Here is a 20,268-nt window from a genome sequence, read left to right on the forward strand (position 1 = left end):
AATAAGACATGATCAGCTCAGACATAACTTGTTTTTAGACAATTTTCACTTGTTTCAAGTGAAAATTTACTTGAAACAAGTGAAAATTTGCTTGAAACAAGAAACAAATTCTGCCAATGGAACAAGCAAATTTTTACTTGTTCACTTGTGTCACTAGTAAAAATTTGCTTGTTCCATTGGCAGAATTTGTTTCTTGTTTCAAGTAAATTTTCACTTGAAACAAGTGAAAATTGTCTAAAAACAAGTTATTTCTGAGCTGACCATGTCTTATTTTAAGTGTAATGAGATATTTTGACTAGAAATAAGACATTTTTACTTGAAATAAGACAAATAATCTTGGTAAGATTTTGACTTTTTGCAGTGTACACAGCCACCGTCTATTTGAATGTTTAGGCTTGCATTCTTTTTATGATATTACGCCCAGCAAAGAGTGAACAGCAGCAGTGATGCATCTGTTTGCTTTCTGCAGAGCCATAAATAGCCCGTGCTGCCCCGCTAGGAGAGGTTGTGCCGTGGTCGGCCAGCAGGTCAAGCTGCCACAAATGGGCGCTCTGGTATGTCTTATAACCGTTGTGTTATTTCTGTATCCCAGGCTCTGGCAGCTTCGAATGCTGCAGCACATTTTAGCAGATGGCTCACAACAGCAGCATCAGCAGAGAAAAGCAAACAGCAGGAGACAGCTGATAGAGAGATATCAGATCCGCGGGCCACAAATCCAATTAGTCACTGAGTCGGTCAGTCCGTCGGCCTTTCAGTCAGTCAGTCACTCAGTCAGGTGGAATCAGTGTCTCCTTGGTGACCCAACTCAACCCCACCTTAAAAAGACGCCCATTGTGTCTGTGTGCTTGCAGGCCGCCTGACTGAGGATCCCTCCCTTTGTGAACTGGTGGGTGTGTGACATCATCTCTGGGAGGCTGCCCCCCTCGCCCCACCCCTCCCTCACTTCACTGTGTCTCACCAATCAGCACCCGGCAAGACCCGGTCACGTGAAAATCACCCTCCCCAGCTCCGGTTGCCACGACAACGAGCAGTGGTCCAGGCAGCATCTTCCTGTGGTGAGAGGAGGGGGGGAAGACGTAGGAGGGAGGAGAGAGAGAGAGGGAAAAAGGAGGGAGAAGATAGAAAGAGAACAAACCCCCGGCTAGAGGAACACCTTGGCTCTTCAGCTGCCGCCTGGCTTCCCTCAGCACAGTGAGTACAGAGCCTTTTTTTTTTTTTAATCCACACTCATCATCACAGAGCAATGAATGAATATTTGGTGCAAGCCGTTGTCACTGGTATTAGGTAATGCGATATGGCAGATCTGTCTTTGAAGATTTCAGGGATAACATCACGCACAGTTCCTTTGTTATGCTGGGAATGTGTGCAGCCCGCCTCACCTAAGGTAGACAATCCTTTGTCTGCACGCATCAGTCAGCCTCCCCTGCTCCTCAGTGAATGGGTGTTGACAAACCTCGCCGGTGAACAGAGGCGTGGTGGAAACCATGGTGTTCAGGGCGATTATGGGCAGTTTCATAATGCGGTGAAACTGTCTGTGAACTCCTCTCCTTACTCCTAATCTCCTATCAGCCCTTCTCTAGTCTTCCGGCGTGTCCATCTACATTTATTCTCTCATTCTCTCTCCACCGATGCTGGTTGACATCCCGTGTCCCCCTGTGATTTGTTTAATTAGCGAATCCCTGCAAATCCAACTAGGTCAGCTTGTCCTGATTGGAGGCCTCATATGTGGAATGTCCTTGTGATGATGGAAACAGTGAGCTTTCCTGTTGTTGTTGTTGTTTGGATTCACCCCACCTTAACACTTAAGTATTGGATGTGAATGCTCAACATGTTGAATTACATGAAGATAAAAACTAACATTCCCAGACTAAAATTGTGCCAATGAAAGTTTTTTTTTTCTTCAAATTACCATGGGAGGATATATCGTCCCATTACGCTCTTACACACATGTACAGGACCCCATTTCACTTTTGTGCTTTACAGGAGGAAGTTAGGAGGTTAATGTTTTTCCATCACTCTGAGGGAAACCATTACCAAGGCCTCTGTTTTTACTTAAACATGTGGGAGAAGGTATATGGCCTGGAGCCCATATTCCACCCCGGGCTTTAATCAGATAATCCTCATAATAAGCATTTAATAGGGGAAATAGTTGTTTGGAGGAGAGCTAATGATTACTTGGTTCTCTACCAAACACAGTGTTTTTCTGTGCACCATGCAACACTGTACTTATTCAGTGCAAATGACATTTGACTGTTGAAGCCGGGGTGCATGACCCATTCATGATAATCTGGGTTGTACCTGACATTATATTTTGCCTAATTCCCTGTATCTCTTCCTCTTCAGTCTTTGATGATCATGTAGGCTTTGAAGTGTGGCACAGATATTTTGCACTCTATAACTTACACATCCGCTGTGAAGTAGTATGCATTCACACAGTATCACGTAACACTTGCAGCAGACATACAGTCACTATTACAGTGGTATTGCAAAAGTATAGCAGCAGCCGTGCATTAAACCAATCCCTCAGCAAGACAGAATTCAAGTTGAGGTTCACGGTATATTGTTAAGAGATAACAAGTAGCGTGTGTGTCAGAAGCAGCTGCATGGGTCTATCTGTCCAGTGACAGGAGCTGACAGGAAGGTGTCTGCCTGGCTGGATCCTTGAGAGGGAGAGACCGGCTCTGTAACGTGCACCGAGCTGATAGTGTGGAGCGGCTCCTCCTTCCTGCACACCTAACAGCACACTCTTCTTCCAGTGGCTTAGCACACTACAGAACACTCACTACACAGCAGATAAAAGCCTATTTCTGACCAAAGCCTCCAAGCTTTATCTCAAGCGGTCACATTTTTCATGATGCTGTGTTTTACTATAGCTTGCACTTCTGTTGTTTTGCAGAAGCACGCTCGCAACAGCGGTGACTTTGATAGCCGAGTGGGTTTTATAAGAGCTTGCATGTCGTTGACCTTTCCCTCGCAACTGCTCCGGCACTTTGGATGATTATTAGAGCTGTTAGTGGGTTATGTGGATGTGCAGTCGGGTTGGCTGTGCTGTTAGTTAGAGCATACTCTGGATATGATTGTTCTCCTAGTGTGAGGAGGAGTCTTGGATTTTAATCTGATTAAGAAAGCACAAAGGAGTGTATCATCAACAGTGCATATTTCTGTCTGTGGGCAGCAGCCAAAAAACTCACTGTGCTACTGCCTCTCATGTGATATCTTGCCATAAGAAAATGATTGTGTGAAACCTGTAATTTTCCTGAGTTGTAATCTTAAGAGGTTTTCCACAAAGTCAAACTTCAGCCCATCTAAGACCAGTGCACGGGGAATGTCTAGACTTTGTTAGAAGACAATAAAATGGAAATGACTGCAATCCAATGAGAATGTTTGAGAGTGTTTTTCAAGAATGAGGAGGAAAGTTTTTCAAGATATCCTCCAGGTAGACAGACACAAAAGACTCACTAAGACTGAAAAAAAAAAGTCTTATAGTCTATTTTGCAGTGGAGATCAATAAAGTCTGTCTTATCTTGTTTACCTCATGCCTCAGCCATTCAGAAGACTTATGCTTCCTTCAAATCCCTCTCTGACATCCTTGTCGGACATCTGAATTTTAAGGGCGTACAAACAGTGGCACCTGTCCAAATGCTCTCTGTCACACCAAATAGTCCGGTCCCATTAGTCTGATAAGTGTGAGCAGACAAGCAACATCAGAGAGATTAATCTTAACGACAAAATGACTTCACCTGCAAGCGATATTTTATTAGGCTTATCATTTTTTTTTTTTTTTTTTTTAATTATTAAGAGCGTCGTATATCAGATACTCGTAGTACATCGGTGCAATGTATCACAGTGCTTATAGGGCGGTCATAGAGAGTTATATCAAAATGACAAGCGCAAAAAAGGCCAATTACTAAAAAAAATCCTCGTCTCCTTGCCAAACGTACAGCGCTCTTAATGGCAGTCCTAATGACACCGACTGTACTTGAAGGCAGCATTACCTTCTCTTCGCATGCTGCGACGTCACGCAGGAGAGACCCAATCGGATTAAACTGAGTTAAAACATGCAGGCTCATTCCGAGGAGCGACGGGGGGAATTTCCTCCGTGCCGAGCCTTAAAATAACCCATTTCAAATGGGATTATGGCACGGTTCCACCCCGGCCAAACGATATAATGTGCTGCACCGTTGATTTAATTATGAGTATTGATACAATGAGTCACAGCGCGACATTTTGGTGAGGCGAAATTATTTTTAGACTCGGGTTTGGTCCCCTCGGTGCTGAAGACGTGGGCTCGGCCGGTTCGTCTCCGTCAGTTTCAAGTTGCGCCTTCTCCGCCGTGTGGCTGTGGCTGGTGTGGCCCTAACAAGCATTCCCTGCAAAACAACAGGCCAGTGAGAGCTGCGGATTTTTTTTTTTTTTTCGTTTTTAACCTGTGAGTAGCAGTGGACATGGATTCATTCTGGTGGGACACGGATGGATTGTAAGCGCACCATTCAAAGGTAAGGAGAGGCGCTCCTGTGCGTCGTTTGCAGAGCGCGGTGTGGGTTTTTCCTCGCTGTCCGGGATCCACGGGCTGCACCTCTGCACGTTTGGGAATGTCACGCTTTGCTGATTTTCATTGGGCACATAACGACTCGACAGCATTATCCTACATCAAATCGGACTTTTACTATCTGCAGATGGCGTGTGCATTGCCCTAATGGTGCATCAGTGGTCATCTGTCAACCTTAATTTTTTTTTTATTTTTTATTTTTGGTTGCTGCAGTGTAGTGTATCTCAGATCGGATGCATAGCCTGTGGAATGCGGATCGCGGTGTTTGTTTGCTCCAGATCATGGATGTTGCAGTGTCTTCGTCTCCATCTCAATAATTCAGCCTATTAAACCTGAATATGCGAATACATGTATTAAAATATGACCTGCTTATGTCCTCTGCGTAAAACTGTCACTGCGCCTCTTTCATCCCCGGTTGACATTTGAGAACTTGCTGGACATGTGACTATTCATGGTATTTGTGAAGTAATGTGAACATAATAATTAATTGATTTGCAAAAAACAAAAATTGGCCCATTACACAGTAGTTACTTGATAAGGCGCTTAAAGGGAAACAGAAGTTGTCATTGCAGTGCTTTGAATGTGGCCTGAGGGTACACATGTTATGTAACCCCCTAATTTATTACTTAAATATCTGTGCTGACATTTATATTTTTCTATGTTTTTTGCATTTGGTGCTAAAAATATAGCGGCTGTGGTACAGTAGTAGTTTTAATAATGAGTGGTAGCAGGAGCCACTTGAGCACATTGTGTTTCTCTTTTTCACAGCCCCGTTCTGCTCCAGTGGTCTGTTTATTGGAAGTGATGTGGCAAGGTGCTGAAAGCGTCTGTGGCCTTCATACTGTTGAGTGTGTGACCTACCTAACTCATTTGAGGTTTTGAGTGTGTTCTGGTCACCGGAGGAGAGAAGTGGCATTGGCATTTTACAGCTTATTTTCATGCTCAGTGCAAAGATTCCCACACTGAATTATGCAAATCTTCCAGGCAAACAAGTCGACTGCCATTGAAGCTGCTGCTGCTGCTGCTGTTGGGAGTGTGAAGCGTGCACTGCGCCGGCTCTCTGGTCTGCTGCATTGCATTCATGTGTCTAAAAGGAAGCCAGACAGAGACACCTATCATATAGGACGACTGAAGCTGTAGTTATCTGCTCTTAGCTGTGTCTCTCTTGTCAAATGTGTCCTCCAGGCCCCACTTATACATACTTTTATGGATGCCTCTGTTTTCTGTCTCTGCGTTGATTGACTGCACACTGCGGGTCAACAACAATACCATATGACTCCAGCTGACCCACATTTGGCCATACATCAACAAGCAGCAACAAGAGTCAGCCTGTGGCCTAATGGAGCAGTGAGGTCCTGACTTGAAAGGCATTTCCCCTGGACAAAGGCTTTTGACCGTCTTCCTGGAGCCATTTGAAGCATTTGAAATATGGATTGATGGTATTGAGCTCTGTTCTTCAGTGCATTTCTTCAAGCTCCTTTTTTTTTTTTTCGTCCATATCCTATCCAGTGATGCTAGACTTTGTTTTGGCAACTTGTCCGGGGTCACTGGCTGTTGCTGGGCAGGCAGACGATGGTCGGGATGTGTGTCCCGCCTGTAGCTGCCTGTGTTATCATAACTCGGAGTTTCCCTCCCAAGAGATCAGGATGTAGAGCAGAGGAGGAGGAGGATGTTTGCCGGCTGGCTGAGTCAGCACAATCACGAACACGCAGATAACTGGAGACGGTAGTCTGACACCCTCCAAAAAAGCCGGGTCACAGTCGTATGTATGCCACCTGTGATCAACAGCATCTCTGCGTTATTGATAGGAGAGCTCAACATAGGTGCAAGAACACGGATACCTCAATCCTGTGTTTTGTAGATCCATGCATGTGCCGGTCAGACTCACCATGAATGCTTTTTAAACTCAATTAAATGAAAAAACATGGATCTGATTTTTCATTGTGTATTATACATCTATTTAAAAAAAAAACAACAAAAGTCAGACATTTTTATTGTCTTATATTTTCATGTCCAAAATTGCAGTGCTCTTACTATTTCATGTGGTAGCAGAAGGTGTACAAAATACTAGTTTGGACCATCCTCATTTCTGCATCTCCCATCATATAAAACCAATGGCCACAAGTAGGGGCAGTGCATTTTTGTGCATTCTTCCCTGAAAACTCTTGATTCCTTTTTCTAAAACTCTACTGTGATCCTTGCAGCTGGAATTTATTCATTTGGAAGAATAAGGGGTTTGTGATGGCTCAGAATTATGTGCAAAGTATCGAGTCTCCTTCCATGTTTGTTGTGGTCTGACCCGCAGTTCCCCCCCGTGCCATGTCCCACCCGAATGTCCTCTTTCATCTGGGCAAAATGCAATCAAAAGGCTGCTTTCCTTGTGATGTGAAGTCAGCTCATGCACCAGGCGTACGTGTGTTGAAACGGCCTTGCATGAAATTAGCATTTCTGATGATGGCGCACGCCTTGTTGATGCGTTCGTGTCATCCTCCGCTTTTTGATCCATGGAGGGTCGTGCGGCTGCGTGCAGGGAATAGGTGATGCAGACCGAATGGCTCGGACCCCCCGCTGTGCCGTGTCTCGGAGGGAGAGAGTGAGTTCCTGTCAAGCTTCGACCCCCCTCGTGGCCCCACAGAGTGCCTTGGATTTGGAAACACCGCAAGATGAAAGGAAAAAAAAGGAAGGAAGTCCTCTGAAGTCGGCCCCTGCTGTGTCATGAGCAGCTGGATGTATCCCAACTGTCAGGTTTTGCCCAGAGGTCTGTTGCTGCGGTTGACTCATCCGAAGTTTGCTGGCCCCTTTGCTGCTGTCAGACCAGCTTCAGCAGGCAAAGCGGAGCTCGCGTTGTGAGCCCGCACCGGGCCGTGGCTGCCGCGTGCCCTTAAAAGGAGCGCCGTCAGTAACGGGACGCTCATGGTATGCTGTTAACCGTTAGAGGTTTATGTTCTGCAGCAATCAATTACTGTGAGGAATTTAATGTATTTAGCCAACCGTCATGTTGCCTTTCAAATGTTTCCTTGTCTGAATGAGGTCATGATGGTTAGTTTCTTCCAGACTGTTGAGTCAGCCCTCTCCTGTGCCTCCTGGAAAAGTAGGCCTGCACACACACACTGTAAAAATCCAGCCATGGTTTAAACAGAATGACAATAACTGATAAAGAGAAACAGCAATGGCATCTTTGACTAAATAGCCTCGTAGATGCGACGGTTTGTTTTTATTTCAAGAATAAAATGTACCCCAAGAGTGTAAAGTATAAACCCGAAGTGCCTCCTTCAGAAGGTCACTGTCAGTGAAGCCCCGAGGTCCTGTGAGGGCATGGCTCCAGTTAAACCAATAGTTAAACCATCTGCTGCTGTACCTTCTCCTTCCTCGCTGTCAAATACATCCGATGACATTTTGAATGTAGAAACACGGCTCTGTCAAGTGTGTGGGGAGAGCTATTAAGCAAGGTCCCAGATGAAGTGGCGCCTAAAGCATGTAAGTAAATTAGTAATCATCAATTAGTGTGCACTGATTTCCTCCGGCTACAGATTAAGACTGTTTCTTATACCTCGCAGGTCAAAAGTGGGTCAGTGTGACACCTGCATTCCACAGGCCGGGCTGTTTACATTCAGCCAGCCTACTGACCCTTGAACACAGTACTTCAGAGTCACACAGTCTCTTTTTTTTTTTTTTTTTTTTTTTTTTTTTACCCTGGTCAGGATGAAATTATCTGGGGGCTCAAAACACAGACCTACAGAGCATTGTTGTCTTAAATTTTTCAAACACAGCAGGCTTAAAAATGCTTTTACTGATGGGATTTGGCTGCAGCTGTTGATTGTAAGTGTATAGGCCTATTCATCTATCCTTGATATTTTTTTTTTTAGATTAATTATTTCATCTTTGAAGTGTCAAAAGTGAAAATGCCCCATTGGAAGTTCCCAGAACCCAAAGTGATACCTTAAAATTTCTTACTTAGTCTGAGCAGCAGCAAAAAAAAACCCAACAAAACAAAATCAAACAAAACAAAGTCGGCTATTTATTTTATGACAAAATGAAAAATGGAGAAAAGCAAGCAAACCTCAGCATTTTTGAAGCTCTAACTACCAAACGTGGTATATATTTTTTTTTATTATTAGCTGCAACCAGCAGCTCTACAGTTTGCTCAGGCAGGTGGCCACAGTTTTTATCCTACGAGGCTGAAATTTGGCATGGAGGTCCAGTGTGTGTGTGTGAAGCTGTGCATTCGCATTCATGCTAATTGGTTAAAGGGGTTGTGGCAATGGGACCAGCGAGTTGCAAAAAGGCGCTTAATTTCCAGATGGATTCTCAGACTTGCACAAGGTTTTGTGTAAAGGTCATGAGGCAAAGGACAGCTGATTGACTGTTCAGGCTACTGGGCGAAAAGGGGGCGTGGCAGTGGGCATGAGGGTGAAATCTGCATGCATGTGTGGATGCATGCGCTCGCCTGGTCACAGGTATGTCAAATTAGTGATTGTTACATGATAAAACAAGTCATCAGTTGTCAAAATTAAAGATGAACTTTCTCTTAACTGAATCAACTAATTTTCATAGCACTATTTTGCCATGTGGCCTTGTTGTACCAAAACACATCATATTAGCTGGCGTGCCAAGGAGTTATGCAAAATTGCACGCATGATAGCTCTGGTATCTCAAACTATGTAGCCAGCAAACGTCATTCCCATACATACGACTCGAGGCCACTGACGTGCAGGAGAACTCGCTCCACTGGAATGCATTGGTTATGTCAGTATAATGAAGCAGAGTGCCACCAATGTCGGTACCTGGCAGGTGAAGGGACCCCTGTAATGACCTCATTTGTCACTGCCAGCCTGGAATCCACTGCTCCAGCGGTGAGGTGAAGTGAAGTGTCCTTTCTCCTCTGAAACGTATCCTCACCTGTTGAAATCTAAACTAAGCCAAACCCTGAAGAGTGGGATCCACATGATTAATAAACCATGTCTGTGTGCTCTGAGACTGGAGAGCGCTCACACCCAGGGGTGTTGCTACCAAGCGCTGGGCTGATGCAGCCTGATAGATTTAGGCCATGCTGATACCTCGTAGGTCCTATTCGGCTACACTTTTTTTTTTGTTTTGAAACTTTCTGCATCACCATGTTTTTTCTTGGAAACAGACTTTCTTTTTTTTTTTAGCAATCAGGCTCCAGGAAGCGTCTCACAGCTGCCGTGCCTATAGTTCAGCCTAGCCTAACCTTCCTCCCAAGTCGAGCCTTTTGACTCCAGTAAACCCTTCATCCCTCCAGAGACCACATCATATTTCACATTCACTCTCCCGTTGCTGGAACGCGCCCCGCGGCCTCGTTATCTTCTTATCTGGACAAGAGCCGAATTCTTCTCTGGCAGTTCTGACGGCAAGACGAGCCCGCTAAAAGTTCTTTCCCAGAAGAAAGTGAAAGAACTTATGGGAGGCTTGTCTCTCCCGAGCTTTCCTCTCTCGGGTTGCCCGCATCACTCCGCAGCAACCCGGCTGCTCCCTGACAACCCCCGACACACATCAGAGCACATGCTCAGGGAGGCGCTTCCAAATGATCCGCACTTCCTCTGCAACTGATGCTATAAGCAGGTGAAGGCAAGGAAATGTGGGTATGAGAGGCTGATGAAATATACTATTTTGGGCTTCCATCCATCCATTTCAATACACATTTTGAATTTGTCAAGGAGAAGGGGGAGACGCAGCACTGTATTGGCATTAGGGCTGGGCGATAGGGACCAAAAGTCATATCCTGATATATTTAGGCTGAATATCGATATACGATATATATCCCGATATTTTTTCTGCAAAGTGAGAGCAAATGTTCAGTCAAAGTCAAAGCCAAATATGACATGACGGGGCTGGAGCTTTTTCAGGTTGTGGATGGGGCTTCTGCAGTGTTCCTGGTAGTATCTGGGGGGCAGGAGCTGCTACAGGAACGTCCTCTCGCTCGGCCCTCTCACCTGCCATGTCTCCACTGAGAGGGCCGAGCAGGAGGAAGGCTCCTGTAAAGCTACCGGGCCGTTGCGCGACCATCAAAATGCGTGTTGTTAAAAAAGCGTGTTGTTAGCATTAGCTTCCGTCCGCTAAAGCTAACGTTGGTGTCCCTAAAAGTAAACCCCAAGCCCCACCCAGGAGTTTTTCAGGGCCACTCAGAATCTCTACCCCGAGGCAGGGCCTTTTTTTAGGCCCTGTAAAAGTTCAGGAACTCTCTCCTTCGGGGTAGTACCTGCGGTGGAGACATGCGACAACGGCCCAGGCCCCGTAAAATTGCCCAGAGAGTGCCGGAGTGCCGGAGAGCTCTGGGTCAGCAGCGCAGCAGAGCAAGGATCACAGCGCAAATTTGAACTATATCGATATATGCGATATAGTCTAATTCCATATCACATTTTAAAATATATCGATATAATTTTTATATCGATATATCGCCCAGCCCTTATTGACATCAAAAAGCCAACTTGACGTTTCAGTCGACTGACCTTCATCGGATTAATCAGTTCATCTGATTCATAAATTCATTTGATGAAGGTCAGTCGACTAAACATCACGATGGAGTTTTATAGATTCTAGAAATAAAATCACCCACTTTTTAAAATAAACCGCCTTATGTAATTGGAAAGGTGCACTAGTTCATGTTTTCATTTTGCTGAATTTTTGAAAATGTTCCGATGGAAAACTGGGTTTGTTTCCCTGTGAGGGCAGCATGCCTGCCCATCTTTAATACTTAACTTTTGGGTACCACAGCGGCTGGCTGCTGTCTGAGCCAGAGGGTGGAAGCAGACTTTCACCATGGGAAGGTTATTTAACAGTGTTGTATAAAATATGCAATAAAAGGCGATTTTTGAAAATACAGGAGTTGCTGTGCACCTGTCAGCACTGTCTGGCAGTAATGGGACATCAGTGCCGGTGTTCAGTGCCACTGCTTCTTTGACGAGGTGTCTGCTTTCTCTTTCTTCACATGTTCAGTTCACTTATTGAAGCAGGACTTGTAGCCAGATCCTGTAAGTTCTCACCTGCTGTTGAAAGGAAGTCTCTCCTGCACCTGCCCGGTAATTGATTTAACCTGCAGCTTGTAAAATGTGACAGGAATTAAAGTGTAATTCAGGAGGAATCTGTTTTCATGCTCTCTCCGGTAAAGCTATCAGCATGTTTCATAGCTCTGTGTGGGTGTTTGGTTACCTTCCTACTGGATTAGTCTGCGGCTCGGCACAGTTCACACACAAAGTGCTGTCTCCTTAGGTCCGGGGTGTGCTGCTCTGTTTAATGGAGCTGGCAGGAGAGACGTGAAATGATTGAGCAATGTGAGGCTGGAAAGCAACCACTCGTGCATATTCTCACACTATCTGTTTGATCGCGTTTGCACTGTTCTCAGACGCTGCTCGACCACAGTTTTGGGGTCTGTTTCCTTTATGGCTTTGATTTGTAAACGGACAATATGCTTTCTGGATCTTTCCCAATGCAAAGTACACGTTTGGTGTGCTTCATTTTAAACAAAGGTGTAAAACAACCTACTTTTGGATCCTTGAAAGTACATTCTTTCTGCTTTCCCCTCATCCCACAGGGAGGTCTTACTTGGTCGGGCAGCTGCAGAACTGCGGCCCGCGACTTGAAGGGATTTAGCAACTTGCTAAAGGACACCTCACCATGGCCTAAACTGACTTACAGGAGGGCTTGAACTTGGACTGTCCTGTCTTCTATCACTAGGCCACCCAGCTGCCTGTCACCCTTAGTGTCAAAAAATAGTCTAAAAATAACTCTTTGAACTCCGATTGCCCCTTAAACTTCCACATAAGTAGCTTCAGAGTTAGAAAATAAAAACATTTCATAACACTGACACATATACAGTTTATTCAATACCTGCTGGTTGCAGCATTTTATTGAAACTACATCCCACTTCAGCTTATGTTGAGTGAAATATTCAAATCTAAGTCACCACTGATTTATGGCTGCACCATTACATCAAATAGAAGATATCTAAATGTGTTGTGCATTATTTTATACACATTTTCCTGTAATTCAACAGGACATATTTGGTATCTTCGGAAACATTGGGATCTCCACTAGAATTTAAAATACAAATGACAAAACCACCTGTGGAGGGGAGATTTGCCAGTTTGCTATTCATTATCATTAACATATTTATGCCTATTCGCCTCTTTCCCATCTTGTCCATCTTAGGCTTCACCCTAGCTGCTGGTTTAGAGTAGAGTCTCTTCAGGCCCTCAGGCTTGTTAGGTTGCTGGAGCTGCTTTACTGAGTGCCACCAGTCGATCTTTATGGTTGTTTGGACCCTGGAGAAAGATCAAGGCATCTGCAGCCCTGGTTGGAGACCCAGAGTGGTCGGCGTAACGCAACAGAAATGACTTCTGGCGGCTCATTCTGCCCATTCCCTCGTCTCGCCGTCTCCATACATCCAGCACTTGTTTACCATCGGAGCTGCTCACAACCCCGCCCACAAATTGGGATTAGAGACAGCAAGTGTGCGAGTGTTTGTGCGACAGGATTAGCGCGGGCTGTGTCTAACTGTTGCATGTTGCTCCTAGGCTTTGCACAAGCAGCTGTCTGATTCTTTGTTCTTGTCAAACACTACGGATCATGAAAGCAGTTTGGGGTTTTTGACCCAGAGCCACAATGATTTGTTTGAGGCACTGATGTTAGTAGATTTAGAAAGATCTAAAGATAAATCTCAGTAAATAGTGGAACAAACAAAAGTTGCGGCTTTTCACATAGAAAACGACTTCAGTCTTTGGGCAGTGTTGCAATTTTATTGTTCCTGTCATGTTTTATCCTCACTGAGAAATGCCCTGTTTTGATCTTTTATGCATTGTGTGGATTAAATTTGAACAGCAATAAACAGAATATTCAGAATAATCAGCTTTTTTCTTTCTCTTTTTTCTTTTTCTTTCTTTTTTTTTTTCCTCTGTCACTGTTCTAACACTGCACTTTTCTGTTAACATCCCTCGGTGATAAATCAGTTTCTGCCATCCAGACCGGAGAGCAATGGCAGTGGGCACAGACACAGGAGGAATATCACAACCATGCAGTGATGCCTTGCCAGATCCTTTTAGCTCAAGCCCATAAAGGAATCATAAAATGTCAAAGCACAGTGGGAATATGAAGTTCGCTTCTCATCCTTTCTTGGGCAATTTTCAGCCAATCCTCTGAGCCTCGGTTACATTCAGCAGCCGTCCAAACGGTCTGGAGTCTGGCTGTTTGCTGAGGCTCTTCGAAGTTTAAACATTGGCTTTGTAATTAATACGGGGGGGAGAGAAGAGCGCAGAAACCGTGAGCAGAGCTGCACTGTACTTTCCCATGGCCTGCCAGAATAAGAAACACACCACGAGCAAGCCTACATGCATTGTAAGGCATGATCCACTTATGAGATGTTAAAGTTAGTTATTATAAGGCTTGGCTCAGCTGCAATATTCCTGTCCATCATGTCAGCCCTAAGTGAAGGAAGACAAAGGAGTGTTTTCTTTCTCATGGGAAAAAAAAAGGGAATCCACTGAGATTGGCAAGTCAGGTGTTGCTGGAGGTGAATCATTTGCTGGTGTTGTAACATAATTCCTATCCAGGCCTCAATTTATCTATTTATGTATTTATTCTTCTGCTTTTCCCTCTGGACAGTTACATGAAACAGCCGGGTCACCGATGAAAAGCCGCTTGTAGCATGCGGCCCGCTCCTCAACTTCTCTCTCTTGCCTTCCTTGTTTCCATCTTCTCCTCCATTCCACCACGGTCACGACTCGGCCAAGGAAACAGGTCTCTCTCTCGGCTGGGTTTGCGCACAGGTCTCAGATTGCACTTCCTAGTTCCATGGAAAGGATAGATCTGAGTGCACGAGTAACTAGATGCATGTCACCATCTCGCCACGCACTCCGGTGGGAAAATTTGCACATGAATGACAGAGATAGCCAAATGTCAAAATCCCTGGAGGCGGGTAGTCAAATTAGCGGATTTGAATGAGCAGTGATATTGATAGAATACAGGAACAGCTATGTTTTATGGCATTCCTGTGCTCTCCTCCATCCCCTGTCTAGTGGTTTGCTGTTTTTATGGCTGATAGCTGCGGCATCTGGTCTAGTTTTGTGATGAAACACGCCAAAGTAGAAGAAGTGACGCTGGAGCTGGGAATTTAGAGGATAACCTTAACGTCACTAAATCAAACAGCTCTGACGTGCTGGCAGGCCGTTCTAATCAACCATGTTGGACAGCCATAAACAAACGGTCCGGGCCAAGGCTCAGATTACCCTGAAGAGGCATCACTAATAGAAATTTGATAAGAAAGACCCTTTGTTGTCGCTAAATATTCCCCTGAGTAGCCCGTGAGAGATTTTCAGTTACTGGAGGCTAATTCTTTTATTGGCTCTGCTATTTGCAGTTTGTAAGCAATCCATTTGAAATCCCCTTTCATGGTTGGAATGAGTGTGATATAGGCCAGTGAAGGAATTTAACAGTACCCAGATTCAGCTAAGCTCTCTCTCTCTTTTGGATAGAATTGAAGGGTGCATTGGCAGCGAAACTGAGCCGACTTGGACCAATACTAATAAAGCCTCTTGGAGCAGCACCACCTCTGATCTGCAGTGACTTTAGCCTATCAGATTACAATAATATATGAAGGTCAAATGTAACTGGTCGTGATTTGTTTCTAGCGGTTTTATTTATACCTAACCCCTGTCAGCGGTAAAACTGTCTGTATTTGTTAGCCTAGCCTATATTCTTTTTCAAAATTGGACAGGTTCTCTAATCTTTCAACGAATTTCACGAAGGTGGCTTGTAATTGTTTAAATATTTACTTGGATGGAAAAGTTGAGATTAAAAGGCCATTAAGTACTTGAAAATACACATTTAAAATTGGCTGCTCTGGATTAAACATGCCAATCAGTAACGGTGAATGCGTCCTTTCTGGGAAGACTGCAGGAAAGTGCAGATGACACATATTAGAAGTGATGATCTGGACCCAACACAGGATGCTGCTTGCACTCAGTGTGACGCCTTGGTTCGTTGATTCCCAGGACACCGCAAAAGTGATTAATTAGACTGGATCCGTGATGTTTTCCCAGTGTCCTGAAGGTCAATTTGTCAGGCAGTGATTTCTCTGTGTCGTGTTTTAATGAGGAAATTCGTACGTTTGGCTCAGAGGCGCCCAGTTTCTGGAGCTGTTGGAAGTCAGTTGTGGGAATTAAAACGAATGGCTGTGCAGCACAGTGTAGCCGATTTGTCAGAAAACACAAGTGATTCAAAAGCCAGATGGTTCGGAGAAGGTCTTTGCCAGAAGCAAGTTGTGCTTCAGACAACAAATGTTTGCGCAGTCACTGCACTGTGAGGCCTTGTCTGCTGATATCGCTCTGGACAGACAGACAACTGTCTCCACTCCTGTGGGGGAAATTCTGAAGATTTTACCAGAAAAATAAAAAAGAGAATTTAACCACTTTGTTGACTTTATAACTTTGTATGTATTACCGTTCTGCTGTCATGGAGTGATCATGTTTGTAATTAAATTTCATGATCACTATTGTTTCCGATAGATTTGCCCTCGTATCTGATCAGGAACATGTTTTCTGCAGAAATGTTTACAGACTAGATTCTTGATAACCCTCCCATGTGATATCATCATACTGCTGCTGTTGTAACAGACTTTTTTATGGCGGCCAGAGTTTGACCTGAGGCACCACATCCCCATCTGTGTAGAATTACTCAGCAATAAGCCTAGTGTTTTGTTTACAGCTGTGCTTACAGACGTGATGGTGAGGGAGCTCTCTTGGTAGTTATCACTGATTATACCACGGAGGTTTCTGGTCAAGCCATGCGACTGGTAAAGGGCTCTGTGTTATTTACTATAACATCACGGGAGCCACATCACTTCATTTGTATTATACCTCTGACAACAGCGAAACTGAAACCACATTCTGACTGTTGCTAACAATGGATATGTTTCTAAATGCAGTGTAACTTTTGGTTTGAGTCACGAGGCTGAAAAAGAAGAAAAGGCAAACAGGAGCAGAAATGAGGTGCCCCATGGCAGATGGTTTGGGCCCTTCATTTTTGTAACGGTTGACAAAGAAAGTACCAGAGAAAGTATTGAAACAGATGTAAGTGCATGTCGGCTGCTGCTAAACACTTTTTTGGAAGCTGTAGAGCATCAGTAACGGTAATCACAACTTTATTTTAGCGTGTTATTTGAGATCGAAACAATATTGTCGCTTCAATATCGTAACTGTTGTGTAAAAGCACTGGGACAGGAGGGGCTGTGTGTTACAGTAAATCACATCATGGCTGTGATGTGATTTACTGTAACACACAGCACCTTGTGCTTCTTTCCTTAAGTAGGACTTACTGACCAGTTGTCTACGGTCTTTCCACTGCTCAAAATGGCCAACTATCAACCCTGTTGCTTGGCAAATTATACAGCTTGGTATATTTTTTCACAACATTGTACTGCTTCTTATGCCCCTTGTGTTATCATTTAGTACTTTTTGACAGTACTGTGTGAAGTGCATTGTACTAATGCTGTTTTAGTACACGAGAATGCAGATTTTGAATTAATCTGATTTGATTCATCTACAGTTTTGATTTGTCACCTGATTTATCATGTGAATTGTTGTGTATTTTATGCAGTATGTTGTGTTTTAAGCTCTACTTATACATTTTCGCTAAATTATGTCGAGTATTGCAGTGTATTGTGATACAATTGTGGCTTAACCCATGTACTGTAATATATATTGTATCATGAGGTCCTTGCCAGTACCCAGCCCTACTAATGCTGTCAAATCTGCTGCATTTGCCTCCAACCAGTTTGTCTATTTGTCATTTTTTGCTCTGCTTCAAGCACTAAAAAGAATGACAGAGTTGATGGTTGATGATATAATGATCGCCACCAAAATGCTTGCTCAAAGAAATGGAAAGAGTGGGATGGAAGTCCGACAGAAGGAATACTGTCTGACATCATAACATCAGCGTGGGTCTGTCCAGACGGCAAACTGTGTGTTGATGGTTGCTGTTGCCGCAACAGTGTCTGGAGGCTTCCCACCAGCTGCAGCGCTCAGAGTGAACACACCTCAGTCTTGGAAAAAAACAGAATGAAAGTACGGATGGGGAAGATATTAAAGTATGCAGGATTTCACAGTACAAGATCTGAAAATGTCTCTTCGACTGGCGTGACTTAATTTTGGTTTTCTGTGCTCTTCAGATTGCATTGATTTCTGAATTAGCCTAGCTTTGACCTGTGTCTCCCATTGCGTTATGATGTTGGAATTGAACTTTAGCCTATTACCAGCCTACATAACGTGCAAATAATGTCCAGTGGAACACATGATGCAGGAGGAAGGAGAGATAACAACTCTGTCCAACTGTGATCGTGGTCTGATCTATTTACAGCTTGCAGGCATGCCCTGAATAGACCACACCTGCCAGCGCATTGCACCGCAATTAGTTTTGCAGTCATACTCTCCAGTGATTGTCATAATGACTATGAGGGGAACACTGAAGTGATCAATAAATGTCAAGAATAATAGCAATACCACCGGTGTCGAAAGGCAAACAGGAAGGAATGGGCCTAGCAATCGATCTGTCAAATCCAACTACAATTACAGTACATGCATTTAGATTTGGGGAATTGGCCGGTGTACCACAATAACAAGGTGGGCGGATTGAATGTTCTGGTTGTACATCCATTATTATCCACCGCTCGGAGAGACCGATCACGTTGCATCCTGTCCTCCCACCTCCTCTCTTCCAAGTTCACTGATGGATGAAGAGAAGGCGACTGCGATGGGGTATTACTTTCATCTCTAGGGTGTCCTCTTGAACATCGCTCATCCAGGAACAGGAGAGTGAGGGCATCATCCTATTTAAGGATACACATGGACACACACAAGGTTACAGTAGCCTAGTTAGGTATTCTGCTGCAGTCTGCAAGCAATTTACCTGCCTTTTTGGTTGCTTTTACTGACCGTCCATGCTCTCTCCACGCCAAAATCCACTCTGTAATCGGTTCACTCTCGTAGTAAAATCTCACCCTATTATTCTTTGTTTTTTTTTTTTTTTTTTTATATTCTGTTGTTTTAGCCTTGGGCTCGGATCCTGGAATGAAAATCAAAATTGAATGCAGACAAGATACACACATGCAGTTGTGTGAAACCCCAGATGGATTCTTCACATTGACCAAACATGGAAAATAACCTAAAAATACCCATCAGACATCGCCAGTCATCTTTAATTAAAATATACATTCATCCAAGCGGGTCACTGGCAATAAATTCTTTTGTACAAAGTATTTTTACTGCCAGTAACAAGTAGGGGATGTGTTTGAATCAAAAGGGTGCCTTGAAAAAAACATGTAGCCTAGTGGCCTAATCTGTGGATCTATTTTTAGATTAGAGGATGATGTAATCCAAGCAGTAAACCACAGAAAGCATGCCATATCCATGTGTGTGTGTGTGTGTGTGCACTGGGAGGGCTGGTGGGTGAGGGGTTGTGTGGGTGTACGAGCTCGCATGCATGTGTGTGAGGATGTGATTCTTCCGAGTGTGAAATCCCGCAGCTCATCCAGATGTCAAGATTTTAAAGGAGTGCCGAGGCGAAACTGCTTTTGCTTTCTCCTTTGCATTATCCACTCGGGACTGCACGGTTGGAATTTTAATCTTGTTGGAAGAAATAGGAATTTTTGTTACTTATTTCATAAACATCCCTTCCCTCAGGATTAGCGATGGGAATCACCAAAGGCCTCGCTTCACCATGCATTATCACAGAGCTTGAGCCATGATGGGATTTTTTTGATGATTTGCAGTATCCTGAGTATTGTGATATGATGTATGTTGCAGTTTGTTCCTTTTTTTTTAATGCAACCAATGCAACCTGGATCAAAATCTTTGTTATCTGAGATCAAAGTTTTCTGTTCATCTCACTTCTGTCTCTACCGCCAAGAGCTTATTGAAAATATTAATAATGAAGTAATTAAAGATCAATACTTGATGTCAAATGCATTGATGCAGTTTTACTGCTCAGCCAACCACACAACTGCTTCTCCCCCTTTTCTGTAACAGAATAATAAATAAACTCACCCAGAGCAAAATTTTACATTTCCCATCAGTGATACTGTGCTAGTCCATCTCGACCAGCATTATCTGTGTAACAGAAATATATGGTGCAGCGTTTCCCGAAGAATGGTCATATGAGCCTCTGCAGGAGGCCACTCTTCTATCTAATTACAGGCCCAGCTGTCTCTGGTTGTTTAGCTGGGTCAGGCTCTGCCATTGTTGCAGCAAAACTAAACCTGTAGTGCAGCATCTTTTGACAACACACACACACACACACACACACACACACACACACACACACAGTGAAAACACACTGAATGCACTCCCCTTCCCCTTCAAAGAGCTCTGAGGGTGTTAAATGTTTACTGCGAGCTTCCTCAGGAGTGTGCCATAGGGGTGATATTGTCTGTTCTTGGCTCCTCGTGAATTCACCAGAAGGCACTTGCTTACAGCCCACCGAGGGGATCCTGTGTGTCCCCTCTGTGAATGGGGAGGTTGGCAACAGCAACAGGTCAGCTCTTTCTTTGCAAACTGATTTGATTTCACTGTCAATGTATTTATTTATATAACCTTTTGCGACTGCTGGCCCAAGCTCACATTCTGTTTTGGCGTGCAGAATGTTTGATTTTTTTTTTTTTATTATTATTTCAGTATGTTTTCATGAGGCCTCAAACAAGATGTTTAAGACAT

The 20,268-nt window shown here is 44.0% G+C and overlaps 1 protein-coding gene across 4 annotated transcripts in view; it reads left to right on the forward strand.

Annotated features, from left to right (window-relative positions):
- The first annotated feature begins 4,341 nt into the window (after nucleotides 1–4,341).
- mical3a (microtubule associated monooxygenase, calponin and LIM domain containing 3a) overlaps nucleotides 4,342–20,268 on the forward strand; it is a 68,682-nt gene continuing 52,755 nt past the window's right edge. For all 4 annotated transcript variants that reach the window (XM_030054525.1, XM_030054523.1, XM_030054526.1 and 1 more), the window contains exon 1: nucleotides 4,342–4,496. The gene's annotated coding sequence lies outside the window, so the exon portion shown is untranslated. The remainder of the gene's footprint in view (nucleotides 4,497–20,268) is intronic.

Source organism: Myripristis murdjan, chromosome 6, assembly GCF_902150065.1.
Source record: "Myripristis murdjan chromosome 6, fMyrMur1.1, whole genome shotgun sequence".
Classification (NCBI taxonomy): Eukaryota; Metazoa; Chordata; class Actinopteri; order Holocentriformes; family Holocentridae; genus Myripristis; species Myripristis murdjan.